At 37.1% G+C, this 17,164-nt stretch overlaps 1 protein-coding gene across 14 annotated transcripts in view; it reads left to right on the top strand.

Annotated features, from left to right (window-relative positions):
- Positions 1 to 17,164, top strand: part of LOC309615965 (uncharacterized protein) — a gene marked incomplete at its 3' end in the record, with an annotated part of 186,047 nt that overhangs the window by 63,196 nt on the left and 105,687 nt on the right. For all 14 annotated transcript variants that reach the window (XR_014237181.1, XR_014237182.1, XR_014237183.1 and 11 more), the window contains one exon: positions 1,917 to 2,014. The remainder of the gene's footprint in view (positions 1 to 1,916; positions 2,015 to 17,164) is intronic.

The following is a 17,164-nucleotide window of genomic DNA, read 5'->3' as shown; positions in this document are numbered from 1 at the left end:
CATGCCTAAGTTATGAAACCCTGATTAGAAGCTCTGTGGAACTTCCTGACTGGAGAGTACATTAATGTGCCTGGAGGGTGACATGCCCTGACTCGATGTGGAGGTGGCATGGGGACTCTGCACTCCCTTCCAGTACTTCACCCTATGAGTATCCTTTTTAACAAAGCTGTAATTCTAAGTATAGAACTCTCCTGAATTCTGTGAGTCATTCTAGTGAATTATCAAAGCTGAGGGGGTTATGGGAACCCTCCAACTTACAGTCAGTTAGCTGGAAGTCCAGGTTGCCTGGCAACCCCCTAAAATGCAGCTGGCATCTGATGCAAGCACAGTCCTGAGAAGGGTTAAGCCCTTAAACTTGTGGGGTCTGATGCTAACTCCTGGTAGTTAGGGTTAGAATTGTATTGCAGTACATCCAGTTGTGATGGGAGTGAAACAGAGCAAACATATGCCAAATCAGGAGACAGCATCATGTTTAATGGTAAAGCTTCAAAAATATTTCTACTAAGATGGGGATATCTACTGTCATATTAACATTTTCACTTTTGGTAATACTATTTATTAAGGCTGTGAATTTTCACAGAGTAAAACATTGGTTTTGCTGAGTCTTGTAAGTTCTAATATGTTTCATACTTATTTTTACAAAATACTCTTTCTCTTCCCTGGAACACTCTTTTGGTTTTACCAGAATTTGTGTCTCCCAAAGTGCAATTCCTAAGACCCCACAGTAAACTCTTTTCTTACTTGTAGCCTTCTGTGTTTCTTCTTGGTCGACAATAGTTTACCTTAGGGTTTGCTCTTGGTGTTGTACAATCTATGGTATCGGACAAATGTATAATGACGTATATCTATTACTGTAGCATCACACGGGGTGTTTTCATTGCCCTAAAAATCCTCTGTGCTCTGCCTATTCATCCCTCCATCTAACCACAACCTTGGCAACTACTGATCTTTGTTGATTGTAGAGTTTTTGTTTTTTTTTTTGGTGGGGAGGCGTGGGGTAGGGTTAAATGAAATGATGAAATGTTTACCAAATCCAAAGCAGTGCTCCAGGCACATAGCAAATGATCAAAAAATTTTAGCTTCTTCCTTTCTCTCAATTTCCTAAATATACTCTGAGATCTGGCTTTTATTTATAGACATTTAAAGGCTACTCTTTTTTTTTTAGGTTCTCTTTATATAAGGATTCAATTATGGAAAATTACTTTTATTATATTTAGCCTATATGAGAAACTAAGAAATAATTTACTGGATGTAAATTTGGGTAGAAATGGATGTCTTTTTAAAGTTCCCTTACTATAAATCAAATTTATTCCTGGACAGCTATTAGTGATGTTAAAAAACAAAATTCTACTGAATAAATTTGAAGATCTAATTAACTTTATTCAATGATTTATGAATCAGGCAGCATTCCATCTAACAACTAGAAGCAAGCTCTGAGGGGTTATACAAAATGAATTTATAGAAAGGAGGGTGGGGCAGGAAGTCACTATTACAAAAAAAAGAAGTTATTTTGGGCAAGAAATCTTTTCAGGGGAACCCAAGGGCAAGCGTTTTATCATGCAGATCACCTCTTCTTCCTCTGGGGGGAGATAGAGAGGGCCCATGTGACAGATTACCTTACTGGTGCTGCCCAGAAAATTCCATATTGGTTAATTAAGATTACATTTCTGGTGAAGGTCGAAACTACAGTTGGGTAAGGTATTAAATCTAGGTTTGGCATCATGGGCTTTAGCACAAGTGACACCATTTTAGGTCTGTGGTTTTTCCCTTTAACAGTACTAGTCTTCAATTCGAGAAGTATAGTTACAGAATTTCTACATTTATGGGATGAATACATTGTTATAAATTCACTCTTAGGTATAATGCTTCTCAGATTTTGAAGTTTAAGCTTTTTTTTTTTTTTTTTTTTTTGTCAGCATCAAGTCTTTGATTTTGCTACTAGCAAAATGGTCTGGATTATCATACCTAAAACTGTGTAGCTAAAGCCGAGATACTGCTGGCAAGGCAAACTATGGTGAGTACTTTTCGAGAATCAAATATTCCTGATTTGATGTGCTAATAACCAGAGTCAGTCCCTGGCAAAAGGCAAAATTTGTTTCAGTTTTGGTTCATTTTGTACTTTATTCTTTTTTGGTAGCAAACCTTATGCTCTTTTTCAAACAGGTTTATTTTGCCTTATTCTTACTTTCATTGTGATTAAACATGTTTATTCTAAAGCATAAATTCACTAGGCAATGCATACAAGGAGATATTCATTTTATTCCTATGCAAATTTGTCTTTTTGGCAAAATAGAGTTCTTTCTGGTATTTGGGCCATGTAGGCCAAGTATCATATTGTTCTTTCTTGTAGAAGGAAAATAGATGCACATATTTTCTATAGTAAATTTTCACTGCGTTCACTGAAATCAACTGCTGTACATTTCTGTTTAGCAATTTGGAACTTTAAAAGTGCTTTCACGCTTTATCTTCTTAATAACTGTGTAAGATAGACAGGGCAGGTAGCATTGTTGGTATTGTATAAAGAAATTGCAAAGTAAAGACTCTGAATGACATATCCAGACTCTAGGAGCTGGAGGATGGGTTGAAAACCCAGTCTTTGGCCTTTTGGCACAATGATTTCTCTGCTAACCCACTATGCCTCTCTATATGTAACTCAACTAAACTTAGTGACTGTTTATATCAGAGAAGTTGGGGATATGTGGTTATGTATATTAATTCTGGCATGTCAAATCATAGGGTTGTTTGACTTTTTTTTTCTACCCATAGTTGTAGGGAGTTGTGAGAGGTAAGCTTATAATTCTAGGCTTTGCTGTTATAGTAACTGATGACTGTTGACTCACAGTCAGGTTCATTTGCTTAGAATTATTTATTTGGTAAGCGGATTTGTCTTGGGCCATGCCGGCCGGTGTCAGGCAATACAAGATGACTGGACTTGAATGCATCAGAATTTTGTAATTAGAGTTTGTCTAAACAAAAATAATGAAACAAACAAAGTTAGAATGTTCCCAGCCCTACTGATAAATTATTGTATTCCCAAGAATTTAAGTCAGAAACCAGAAGAAATCTTTCTCTCAAATAAAAGTATGTGGATCCAAGTCATTTCTTGTCAAATTTTCCTGGTATAGGTATTGACAAAAAAGGAATCATTATTCATTGAATAGCATGTGCTTGTTCCTTTACTGCCCAGCTCTTTTAAGCCTATCAAATCTGCAAAGTCTATATTATTGTCCCATTTGACAGATGAGAACATTGAGACTCAGGGCGATCAATTGCCAGTAATGACAGAGCTCAAATTTGAATAGTGTTCTCAAACCAAAGTTCATGCTTTTTCTATTCTCCCAACAATCCTCTCTCACAAACAAATGTCTACAATTTCTGTAATCTCAAAATGTTTGTATTTACAAATCTCATCCCTAAGAGATAATCATTTCTTAAGTAAATTAGACGCTTTTATTTGCCTGAGTAACCAGAAGAATTTTTTCAAAAAGGGAGATAAATTGTAGATTAAAATATGTTCCTTAAACCATTTTGATAATGTCAGGCCATATTAAATAACTGCAGATAATTTAAACCCCATGCTTAATCTAAGTTTGATTTGGAGGTAAGGAATTCCTCTGATACACTACAGTAGTTGTCCCTGGAGTATAAAAAATTATTTTGTATAGGTGAGGGAATTCAGCAGGGTTCGTGAAAATTTGCCAGCATAAAAATTTAGAAGGCATTGATCTGTGTACCTACATGTGAAGTAGAAAGATTTAGTATATAAAAGATTTGTGTGTTCTACTTATAAATTTTAATTACCATGCACATGATAAAAAGACTCCTAATACTGTAATTTAAAAATCTACATAGATTTATTTTCCCAGAAAAAAATCTTTATGATTAATTGCATGTAACACCTCTAAGAGATCCTCAGTACTTTGCCTCAGTGTACAAAGTTTTTGTTTAAAAAAAAAAAGTATAATAACTCGTTAAGGATTCATTGTGAATACTGTGTTGCATTTTAAATACTGTTTGGTAAATTCTAATTTTGACAGTAGTGAAATGATTTAGTTTGGAGTGGGCTCTTGGTCATGCTGAAGGACTCTAGTAAATCAGTTCTGTGGAAAAAAATTTGAGTGTACGTCACTATACTAGCTCTAGGACATTCAAAAGCAGTTAAGCCTTTGTTTTACCTCAAAAAAGAATGTTTAATTCATTAGAACAGGTAGAAAAAAACACACTTATGCTTTTTCTTGGTATTTTACTTGAAGATTAATCTTTTTTTTCACCACTGGATCTGTACAAAAACAAATTTATTTGGAAGGAACTAACTGTCATGTGGTATGTGGGTCTTAGTTTTCTTAAAGTGAATAGGAAATGTCTGGGGCCTAAACAATATTTCAGTTTGAGGGTAATGTGTTTTCTGGTTTCTACTCTGTCAGATTCTCACCCTGGTCTCCAGGGGAGGCAAGAAAAGATTGTCTATATGACATATTTTGCCTAAAGCAAGTCCTGAAACTAGGATTCATATTATTCATTTGACTGAGTGTTGATTTCCATAGATTTGTCAAGGCTCAGAATACAATCCATTTTCTCAAAAAATGTAATACCTCTCTTTTACAAATGAAGTTGTATTTTGTACAAAATAATGAGGGAAAATGGGGAAGTAAAGAATGTTTGACTTTGAAACATTTTTTACACATTAAACTACATAGAATCAGGCTTTTAAATGGGCTTGATTTTTTTTTTAACTTATTTATTTTTGGAGGTATTGGAAAATTTAGGACTCTGAACACCCGTTTCTGGCCAGATGGAAAGAAACAACAACAACAAAAAAACAAAACCACGTATATAGAAAAATTACTTAGAAATCATGAGGTCTTGTCTCTTTTCAATGTGTGAATCAAAATAGTAAAATATAAACTTAGTCTGATAAAGTAAATGAAATATGACTTATTCCATTCCAGATGTTAGTTGCCACTGATAAAAATCTTCTTGAATTGCTGACTGATCTTGCAGAGATGTAAAATCCATGGACTCAGTTGATAAAGATTAATGATGGTATTATAGTTTTCAGAGATTAATAGAAGATCATAATCATATTTTGCTATATGGGGAAGCTTTTTAAAAATAGGGAATATCCCATAATTGCATTCCAAACATAGTAAGTATAAGAACAGACAGTTTTTGTTGTTGTACTTCTTCTTCAAATCCAGGGATAAAATAATAGTTCTATGAGGTCATGGAAAAGTTCTATGAGGTCATGGAAAAGTACTCTAGAATTAGGTTAAAAAGACAAAATAAGTACCCAAACCATATGATTTATCTGTGGTATAGACAGGAATTACTTTTACACTATTCATTCTTCAAGGCCTAGTCACTAGGTTGAATTTTTCTGTAATGACTATTACAACTATAATTGCCCTTTATATTGAGAAAAGTCACATCATAATCCCCCCAACAACCTCCCAAACCAATTCCTTGACCTGAATTCCCCATAACTGTTAACATCATTACCAATGGACCACCCTTGACATACTGGAATACCTTTTCTAACAATTCTTAAGTTTCATCCTCTATATTCCATAAAATGCCAATTTATGAATATTCTACCTACATAACACCTTCTTTATCCACCTTATTTTCCCCATATTCATTGCCATTACCCTTGTGGAAGTGTAAGTTAAGTTAATTCAGATGTTTTCTAATAGGAAAAACAAACTTCTTCCACCTTTTAGAATTTAAATATCTCACTACCACCATCCCCAAACACACAAATATCAACTCACTCAGAGTTTCAGGATTAAACCCTTCTTGCTGTAGAGCAAAGATAAATAGTTATTTGCTGAATTGGTTCTAATGGACCATCAGAGTCAATCAAGAAAGAACTAGTGGAGAGGATTTTTGCATAGCAGTTAGAAGGGAGGAAGAAGAGTGCTTGAAAAAGCAAGAAGGAAAGTAAAACATTTGAGGGAGGAAGTCATGTCCTAGTCTAAAAAGGAGATTAGAGGATGAGAGAGGAGAGAAAAGAGGGCTTTCCAGAAGAAGAGACCAATATTTGCCCTCTGGGGAGACTTGGAAAAGAACCCACTGTGAGGGGGCATTGCTGACACGCTCAGGGCTCAGGTACAAGATTTGACTCCCATACTGTGCCTCTCCTTGCCACATTGAGGTTTTATGCCATTATTTTTACTGGATGGGGTTTTCCCTTCATCTAGACCCTCATTGGGTGACTATCCAGTAGGAGTGATGCTGCTCTGTTGCACTTTGCTTGGTTTGGTCCTCATCTTAACACTCAGAACATCCTTAGGATCAATAGAGGGCTGATGTGCCTGCTTAGTCTCTAACCTCCATATATACTTGGGGAATTGCTGAACTTAATAACCAGAGACACCCAGAACTCCATGGTGTTTAATGATACACTGGAACATAAGTAAGTCTTAGAGACAGCTTTGATCATCTCTAATTTATCATCTTTTTCTTTTCCTATTGTTAAAATATGCATTTATAAAAAGGCCAAATCCTGACTCTCATAAAAATCGTAAGATCAACACATGTCAAAGATTTTATTTAACTCATGAATTTATGAGGTAACCAGTTAGATGTTAACAACCAGTTCAAAAAATAAATCAAAGAGCAGAGATAGAGGCCATGAAATGATTTTATAGACGGAAGCAAAACCAACTCTTTTCATAGGGATGGGGCGGGCAGGTGGGTTTAGGGAGGAGAAATGAAATGTCTCTCCATCAGACAGGATTGTTTTGCACGCTAACCGACAAGAGCCATTTGCAGTGCTATCAGTTATCTACAACTTACAGAATTCTAAAATAGCTCAAAAGACCAAGAAAGGTGCAAATCCCTTAGATTCAGAACCTGGAAGAATGTTCTTTAGAACAGAGGTTAGCAAATTTTTTCTATAAGGGACCAGATAGTAAATATTTTAGGCTCTGTGGTCCACATATGGTTCTTGTCACATATTCACCTTGGCTTTGTTCTGTTTTGTTTTATAACCTTTCAAAAAATATAAAAACCATTCACAGCTCCAATACTGTTCAAAAACAGACCCCTGGCCCGATTTGGCCCGTGGTCCTATTACACCTGACTCCTGCTCTCAACACCTGTAGCTTAGGATTAAAGTCATCCAATAACATTTTTGGTCCATTTCAAAGTCTTTCACATTTTTCCTTGTACCATCTGGACCCTTCCTTCATTTTGTTGCAAAATAGTTCTTTTAAGATGTTAATTTGGTCTCAGCTTTCTCCTTTCTGGGAAATTTCATTGGATCCTTGCAGAATTAATTAAGTGCAGACTTCTTGGACCTGGACCTGGCATTCAGGACTTTTGCTCATGTGACTGATGCAGATTTATTCCCCAGTATCTTCTGTGTGTGAACCACTCACTCACTCTTACTTAAATATGCCTCATTTTCTTACTACTGTACATTTTCATGTTTTAACCATTACTCAGAATTTTCTTCCTTTTTTGAAATCCTAGGCTTCCTTACAAGGCCTGTTTCAAAAGCTGTCTGCCCACTGGTGTCTATCCCAATTTTTACATGGGGGGATGTTCTTCCTCGAGTCATACTAACATTAGCATCATTATTACTATCCTTCGATCTAATCTTCCTCTATTAACTCATCTTTACCTGTATTACTTCCTGTCTTAGTCTGTTTAGGCAGCTATAACAAAAATACCATGTAGTGGGTGGCTTATAAACAACAAAAATTTATTTCTTAGAGTTCTGCAGGTTGGGAAGTCCAAGATCAAGGACAGATTCAGTGCCTGGTGAGAGCCTGCTTCCTGGTTCATAGAAGGCTGTCTTTTCACTATAATCTCATATGGTGGAAGGGGTAAGGGAGCTCCCTGTGTTCTTTTTCATAAGGGCACTAATTTCATTCATGACCTAATCACTTCCCAAAGACCCTACATTCAAATACCATCACATTGGGGATTAAGTTTCAACATATGAATTTTAGGGGTACACAAGCATTCAGTCTATGGCATTTCCCATTCAATATTGAACTTTTTTTCTTGTTTACCTAATCTAGGCCTTTCAAAGATTAGGTGCTCAGTGAATTTTCATTGCATTACATCACTTGTTTCTTCTCTTGCTTCTGCATAATTTTTAAATTTGCTGGCATAAGAGTTTCTCTTGACTTACTGAAATAAGCTAAATGTGTTTGTTGCCTAAAGGCAACATCATTAGCCAGGCTGGTATCTATGGGAAATCACTGACTCTACTGGTATTAGTTACTTACTGCTGCATACCAAGCTACCCTAAAACGTATTAGCTTCAAGCTAAACACATATTTATGAGTTAATGGTTTCTGTGTGTGAGATATGCGTGTGTGGCTTAGATGGGTGCTTTGGCTTAGGGTCACGTGTGATACTGCGGTGAAGATAGTGCCAGGGCTGCAGTCACCTCAAAGGTCAGCTGAGGAAAGATCTCCTTCCAAGCTCACTCATGTGATTTTGGCAGGATTCGGTTTCCTGCGGGTTATTGGACTGAGGGCATCATTTTTCTCACTGGCTGTTTGTCAGAGAACTCCCCCTATTCCTTGTGTCTTCTCCATGGGGCAACTCACAACATGGCTGTTTGCTTCATCAGACTCAGCAAGTGAGAAGAGTCAGAGGGAGAAGGAGGGAGACAGAGAGAGGAGAAAGAGAAAGAAAGAGAGAGATGGAGGTCAAGTCTTTTATAACCTAATCTCAGAAGTGGCATTCCATTACTTTTGCTGTATTCTATTTGTAATAGGCAAGTCTCCAAGTCCAGAACACAGTCCAAAGGATAGAAAATTACACAAGGGTATGAATACCAGGAGGCGGGATCATTAGGGGTCATTTCAGAGTCTACCTGCTCCAGTTCTCTATATGTCAGTTACCAAACCACTCAGATGATGGTAATAATGTTGAATCTACCAAACTCAGAGAACTGCAAAATTAAAATGCTATCATAAGTTCAAAATGCTATGGAATGCACGTTGTGGTCCCTAAATGTAAGAAGACCACGGAAAACTTCTCCTGTCAAATAATGGAGAAATTGATCATATTTATGGAAAAATAATTAATTTTCAGCAAAAATTAATGTTTGCTGAAAATGAAAATGATTTAGTATGACTCTGCATTTTTCCCTCTATTATCTAAACCTCCAGCTTTTGGAAATCCAGACCTTTTTCTCTTGTTTTGCTACAGCATTGCATATTCTAAATAGACACACTTGCATCTTAAAGGAACCTTTGCAAAGATAGTAATCATAGACAAAGGAAAGGTTCTCAGGCTTCTGTGAAGGTCTCTAATTTTGGAAGATCTCTTTCCTAAAAATCTTGAAAAAGACTGATTACTCTGCTTATATATGTATTAGAGCCCTGAGAAATCATCTTTAAAGTGTCTGGTTAATCCAATTTAATCACCATTGTTTCAACTCCTCTTGCTGCAGATTATTACACCTGCAGTCTATCATTGTTCCAGCAGATGGCAAAAGCATACTATGCACCAAGTTGGAATAAGTTTGAAACTTGTATATTGAAGGCATGAACAAATGGTCTCAACCTGTTTTAAAAATCTGCCTTTGTTGTGTTTGGGACACCGTGGATGTGAAGGGAATTGTAGCATTCCATCACGTACACCACTGATGCAGACAGGTTTTGCTGAAATTCTACAGAATTAAAGACAAAAAATAGTTCATAGGAACGAGTGATCTCAAGCAGAATTAAGTCATGCCTGCGTGTTAATCGTGTAGTTAATTCAACCAGGCTTTTTTATTTTTCTTTTTTCTTTTTGATTTATTTTAATAAAACAAACTGGATATAATATGGAAATCATTTTAATTAAAAGAAAGGCATATGGCAGTTTGTAATTATAAGCCAAGAAGATCCATTATTTAGATAGTGTTCTGCAGTGGGAGTTAAAAGACAGAAAGACACAAGACATTTGCATTCAAATGCTGGTTTTCAGTTATGGAATACCAGTATTTTTTAGAGTGTACATAGTATTGCACATATTGTAATTTAGAAAGCATATATGCATAACAATTCCATTGCTATTCTTGTCTAAGTTCTTGCTAATTTGTCAATACTGTAATTTAAACCAAGAACATTATGCAGCTATGTGATTGTAACCACTGAGAGATAAGGACGGCAAAATTTATATTCATGCAAAATAAACATGAATTAGACAAAATTCAGATAATTTTTCTGGTATTGATGCTACCTGGAAAGAATGCACACAACCAAAATGCAGTGAAGTAAAGCTTGGTTTTCTGTTTGTTTTCATTATATAAAATGAGATGCATTCTCACAAAAGAAAGAAAGAAGAGAGAGAGACAGAGAGAGAGGAAGAAATCTCCATAATGTATCTTGATAATAATGCCCATTGCTGTACTTGTTCTTCTGGCCTCAGCAGAATATCATGTCCAGTCCTTCCTGTGAGGCGTCCTACCCTTGGTAAGGGGCTCCCCATGGGGAAGGGCCACGTGGAGCCAGGAGAGGTATCAGGAGGTTTGCTGGTGATGCTTTCAGTGAGCAGGTGGGCAGGCTTTTAGCTGGAGCTAGCTCAGCTTGTCAAATCTGAGGGCTTGGAGCGGCAGCCTAAAGGGAAATGAATTCTGAAGTTCGTAGCTGGGAAATGAGAGCAAGACTGGAGGAGCTGTGAGATCGAATTGGGCAGTTCAGGAATTAGTTTCTGAATAGAGGCTATAACGCGTGGCTCCTTTTTCTGTGTGGCATTTTGGAAGACTCTCTGTTTAAAGGCATTAGCTAAAAGGAAGGCGTTACATCGATGTCTTTAGGAATTGTCAGTCTACAGAGTCCTCTCCGACTGTTCCCTGCTTTCGCTGATAGCGCAGACCCAATTAGATTGTAAATGGGATTTGGATTACTTTTTACTTAAATACATTCTTATATACGCTTAGAGTAAAGCTTAGCTGGCATTTTTCTATCCACTGTAGACATCTTTCAAGACAACCCATTTGACTGGACATTTTATTATCTCAAAGTGCTTGGCTTTGAAGTACAGTTTTAGAGAATTTATTGTGGCTTGTAGTCTACAGTAGTTAAAACTTGAATCTACTTTAGCACTAATCCTTGGAGAGCCTTATTGTTCCCTTTCTTTCTCCAGAAGTGTGTTGATTTCCCTTTATAGATTTTTATGTATCTACACTGTTTGTTTATCCATTTTTCAGTCCCATGGAGATTTTTAAATAACCATGAAAGTAGTTTTATTCAAGGTTTTCTTGATAACATAAAGTGTGTATATCTATCCATTTCCTTTCTACATGCATATTTTCCTTCATTCTAGATACTGTATGAAATCAATTTTGCAAATGTATCATTGTTTATCACAACACAAATTAGCTGAAAATAAGGATATCTTGAAAATCAGAATCTTGAAAAAATCAACAAAAGGAAAAATCAGGTTCAAAGAACTTAAGACCTTACAGTGAAAATGGCATTAGAGAACTTACCTATATGGTTTTCACATCTGACATTATTAGAAAAGACAGCTTTATTATTAATAAAGTAATATTTTTATTTACTGTATATGATGTGGAGGAAATTGTTAGGGTCTCTATCCACATTAGTTCCAATGATGTATTTATAGTTTGTTTTCTTTGTTGGAGAGAGCTTTCAGGCAGAGAAGCTCTTTGATGCTGGTTTCTGTGTCTTGGCCGCAATCTAATTGTGAATACTTTTGTGATTTTGTTAGAGCTGCTGACAACAGGGTTCTTATACTGGTTCCTACTTCCATGTCCTTTTATCCCTTTTCTCACTTTTCTAGTGACATCATTGCTTGGGTATTTGACTTTTTAAAAACTTTTTGACTTTTTTAGAAGTCAAAAAGTCAACTTTGGGTGACTTTTTTTTTAACGTACTAAGGTATTTTTCACCTCTTCCCAATTCCCAGGGTTTTACGCTTTTAGCTAGGCTTTATGTGAAAATATACACTGTCAACCCATCTTACTTATGTCTTAGCTTCCGCATCGCACAAATACAAACACGACCAACGTGTAATTCCAAAGCACAGCATTGTAGTCTTTTATTTTCACTTGTTTCTAAAGGATTTATTGAAAAGTCACTCATTATTTCTCTGCTACTCATTTTAGCTTCTTTTTTCCAATTTCTGAATGCCAAGGTCCTCTTTCTTTAACTCTCTCTAACAGAACTGCATTTAATAATTTTACAATTGTATTCAATAATATTTACTGAATATCTATACTGTGAATACAGTAGTGAACAGAGCTGATAGAAGTCATATCCTTATCAAACTTCCAAGGTAAAAGAAATGACAGATATTAAAGACATAGTTAAAGTAACGTGAGAGCTATGGATGTTGATGACAGCAAGACCAAGTCTCAGAGAAGGACCAGGGAGGCATCTCTTCCAATTACTAGGAAAACATAACATATTAACTTCAAACCTAGTGCGTCAAACCAGCACTATTATGTGTACATATTCAGTGAGTCAAGCATTTAAACAGACTACAGTGTGATGGCTGGTTTCTGCTTCTTGATATCTGGGGACTCAGTTGGAGGACTCAGAGCAGAGGCCGGAATTGTCTGAAGCACATTCAGTCCTATGTCTGGTACTTGACAATGGCTGTTGGGTAAAAGCTTAGCTATGACTCCTGGCCAGAACAACTCATAAGGCCACGAGCTTGGGCTTCCTCACAGAATTATGGATGAGTTCCAAAGTTATTGCAAGAAAAAGGCAGGCAGAAGCTGTATCCCTTTTATGACCTAGTCCCAGAAGTCACACAGTATCACTTCTGCCTTACTTTACTGGTTGGAGAAGTCACAAGCCAGCCTAAGTTCAAGGGGAGGGGAAACAGACTTTAGCTCTTACTGGACAAGGGACAGAACTCTGGGAAAGCATATAAGAAAAGAAATATTGCTCTGCTATAAACGCTTTCAGAAAAATACAATCTGACACAGTCTCTTTGAGAAAGTGATACTTAAGTTGAAGCTGTTTGCAAGGGAATAAATACGGAAAGACATTATGGTCAGAGGAAGCTGTCTGAGTAAGGATCCTGAGGTGGGACAAACAAGTGACTTAACTGAGAAAACGAGAGCCAGTTTAGCTGGGTCATAGAGAGTGAACAGGTGATTGGCAGGAGATAAACCTGGAGAGGTAGGGCCGTATAGGTCTTGGCAAAGAGTTCAGACTTCAAACAAGGCCCTACACATCACGTTAAAGATATGCAGACCTCATCATGAAGATTATAGGAGACTGTGGGCAGGTTACAGTTTGGGAATGACGTGATCAGATCTGTCGTTACAGATGTCAGGCTGCTGGATTGCAACATAGAAGTGTGGGTAATGGGAGCAGTTCAAGGACAATTGCAGTGAGCCAGGTTGGAGAGAAAAGTGGCCTGGACTAGGGCGGTGGCTGTGGAGTTAGAGTCAAGTAGATGGATTTGAGATCTAATTAGTTGGAACGGGCAAGATTTGGGAAATGGTTTGGTGGTGAGGTAAGAGGGCAGTCAGATTTGAGAATGTATTTCTGATGTTTTGCTTTGGAAACTATATATGGAAAGACTGGAGTAGCAGGAATGGCTTTTGGGGGTAGAGATTATGAGTTAAGTTTTAGAGATACTGAATTAAGTGTTTTGAAAGCTATATTGAGACGTCCAATGGTAAGTGGATTATATGGGTCTGGAGCTGAGGAGGGATGAAGTATATGTTTGTGAATCATCTGCATATCGATGGTACCTACAGCCATGGATTAGATCAGAAGAGGCTATCGATAAAAGGGGAAGCAGTGTCACAAATTAGGTTACTTAAAGAATAAATTAGGTTACTTTCATCTTGCAGAGAAAGAAAAGCAGCTTGGGAAAAGGAATTTGACTTTTCTTACAGTTTAAACTCCTTCAGAGCAGGAGTCATTTCCTTACAGGATGGATTGAGATATAATTACAGGTAGAATGGGTAGGGTCTGGGAAGTGGTTTGGCTTTAAAAGATCTCTGCAGAGTCCATTTTCTATAGCAACTGAGAAAATTCATAGACACGAGGCTGGAAAATACTGAATTCATCAGTAGTGGAGAATAATGCTTATAATTGGAAAGACATGGTTTTACATAGGTTTTATTTTATGTGCTGTGAAATAAGAAAAATGCTCTCTAGATAGTAAAAAAGTAAAACTGTATTTAGAGTGAAGGTGAATAATCAGAACTATTTGTACAAATTTGCAAGACTGTGTTCTGAAATTATGCTCAATGAAGCTGTAGACCCATGAATTTTCTATGGCAGTGAATATTTTCTATGTTTTGCAACATAGAAGAGTGGTTTTGAGAAGAGTGTGTCCAGGCCTTTGAAGTCCTTCTCTATCCCTTTGAGTGTGAGTAGGTGGGAAGATAGGAAGAGTTACAGCAGTGCGTTATTAATAACTACTGGCATTGCTGTGGTTGGCCACATGTGACCAACTAGTTGGTGGAGCTAATGTGGGCAATTTCACTTCAATTTGCAATAAATAAATAGCCACCTGGCTGTCTCTGGGTAACCCATCGTGTTTCTTGGTGACCTAAGAACATTGCCAATAAAATTATAATTCTGTTAGTTATGTGTTGCTTTCTGATTTTTGACTGATTGCTCTCCAGTAGTGGATTATTTTGAAGAGAATGGGCATTATGAATAATAACTCTGTTATTAAAATACTTTTAATCCCCAGAACCCCAGAATGTTGTATCTTCTCAGCAAAGAGAGACAACACTTTGGTAATAACAGTATCTGATGTGAATGGGTTTAATGTTTTTGAACCTGCATCAGTGTAGGGAAATCCTGAAGATGGAACTTATTATTGAAGTATTATAAATTATAAATTTCAATACTAGGTAATTGTAAATGGAAGGCTGATTTTCTATAAGGTGAATTCATTCATTCATTTAATATATACTGAATATTTACTACTTGCTACTTATGGTTCTAGGCTATTGAGGTCTAAGAAATGAGCACAGTAATTGCCATTCAGGAGCACACAGTGAAAGAGAGGAGAAAGTCTAGAATATTCCCTATTGCATTCAGGGTGTTATGAGAGTACAAAGAACCGTTACCTAAATCAGAAGCTTTTCCTGATGCCGTGGTCTAAAAGGAAGTTGACTTGAAATGAATCCTTCACAAGACAATAGGTGTTAATACCTCTAACGTTTTTCTTTTAACATTTAAAATATCCCAGAAAAAAAGTAATATGGTTCCACAGTGTGAACAGGTACATACTTCATTTTCTGTATGATAATTGGGATCTAGACAATGAGACGCTGAGTATAATGAGGCTGCTGGGAGCCGCACGAGATAGATTTCCCCACAGGTGTAATTTTCCTTCTAGGTTTGACACTCTGCTGGGTATATTGCGCTCAGGGCCTGAATGTGGTTCACCATTAGTGGTTCTCAAAACCATTAGTGAGTATCTGGATCACCAGGAGGACCCCTTAGAGCAGAGTCCCAGGCTCCAGACCTGGGGTGGGGCCCAAGATTTGCATTTCTAACCATTTCCCAGGTAACGCTGGTGCCAATGCTGCTGGTCCCAGAACCACACTTTGAGAACCACTGCATTCGATTTACCCTCGTCCTCAGTGAGTTTACAGCCAGGTGGGGAAGACAGTAAATGAGCAATACGGTGTAGTAAGTACAAAGGGAAGTGAAGATTTAAGGTGAGATTGCTTAGAACCATCAGATTTATGTACAATAGTGACCTAGTGATTTGTAGACAGGCAAAATGAAGTAAACATCTGATGTAATTATTAAGACACTTTGTCCCCAAAGCCTAACAGTATAAACCTTTTAGTGAGGAAGAAAAAGTGACAGCGCCTCCTTGATTGTTTGTCTGTGCTGATTGGTTTCACCAGTTAAATGCTTCCCTTTACAATTCTTTGCTGATTTAACCTCACATCATTTGGGAACTACTTTTCTCTCCAGTGTCATCAGATAAATAGTGGCTGTATTTGTGTTTCTTGACAGCCATATAAAAGTGCATTTATAGGCTGGGGTTTCATCTGTCTTCCTTTTTATGTATAGTTGCAAATATAATGAATTATGTCAGAGCCTAAATAAAAGTCCTTTCCTTTCCTTTGACAAAGTTTTTCTTCTGACCCAATTTAAGAACTGTGAACTGAGAGATTATCTTATACAATGAAGAGAATAGAAAAATCCTAAACTTTTGAAGATAGATATTGTTATTACAAAGTATGTGAATAGTCTGTAATCATTTTACTTGAATTTCCAGAGGAGAAAAAAGTTATTTCTTTCATATTTCACTTTAGTGAAAGACTGAAAAGCAATTTCAAACAGTGTAGGTGTTTCCCTCAGATGTCAGATATTTAGAATTGGCCCAAAGTAGAGAACGGTGCTTTCTAAAAGCATAGTTTGGAAATTAATGAATACTGCTTTGCCTCATAGTTCTATCTTCTGGTTGCTTTAATATAATTTTATTGCCCCCTTAACGCTTCTTCTCCCACCCCTCATCCCTTTGCTTTCTGCTACAGTCTTCTTTCAGGGAAAAGAGGAGTTTCTTGCCAGATAATGTCTCAGGGTTACGTACACCATCTAATCCTATATCCTTCTCATTTTCTTTTCCTCTTACATACCCCAAATTTTGACCTACTTTTCCAATTTATGTCAGTTAATCTTCCCTGTGATTTTGTTCTCTTCTCCAAGACACTGTGGAATAGAGCATAGGATTTCTAATCCCTATTTCTTTTCTTTAAAGTACTTAACTCCCTTTTTATTTTTAAAGAACTTAATATTTATAAGAAGGCAAATATGGATTACCAAAGTTAACAAATGACGAGTGTGTAATAAATACACAAGAAGTCTTAGAATGTCCTCTTTGTAGCTATATCCAGTTTTGTAATGTGAACCAGATTTGCGCTTTTTTTTTTTTTTTTTTGGCTATGCCGCTTGGCTTGTGGGATCTCAGTTCCCCTACCAGGGATTGAACCCGGCCCACGGCAGTGAAAACTTGGAATCCTAACCACTAAGCCATCAGGGAGTTCCCCCAGATTTGCTTTTTTTTTTTAAATTTTAATTTATTTATTTATTATTTTATTTTCGGCTGTGTTGGGTCTTCGTTTCTGTGCGAGGGCTTTCTCCAGTTCCGGCGAGCGGGGGCCACTCTTCATCGCGGTGCGCGGGCCTCTCACTATCGCGGCCTCTCTTGTTGCGGAGCACAGGCTCCAGACGCGCAGGCTCAGTAG

Source organism: Balaenoptera borealis, assembly GCF_965194805.1.
Source record: "Balaenoptera borealis genome assembly, chromosome: 18".
NCBI classification, from domain to species: Eukaryota; Metazoa; Chordata; class Mammalia; order Artiodactyla; family Balaenopteridae; genus Balaenoptera; species Balaenoptera borealis.
The sequence above is the reverse complement of the archived record's forward strand: the minus strand, read 5'-3'. Positions and strand labels throughout refer to the sequence as shown.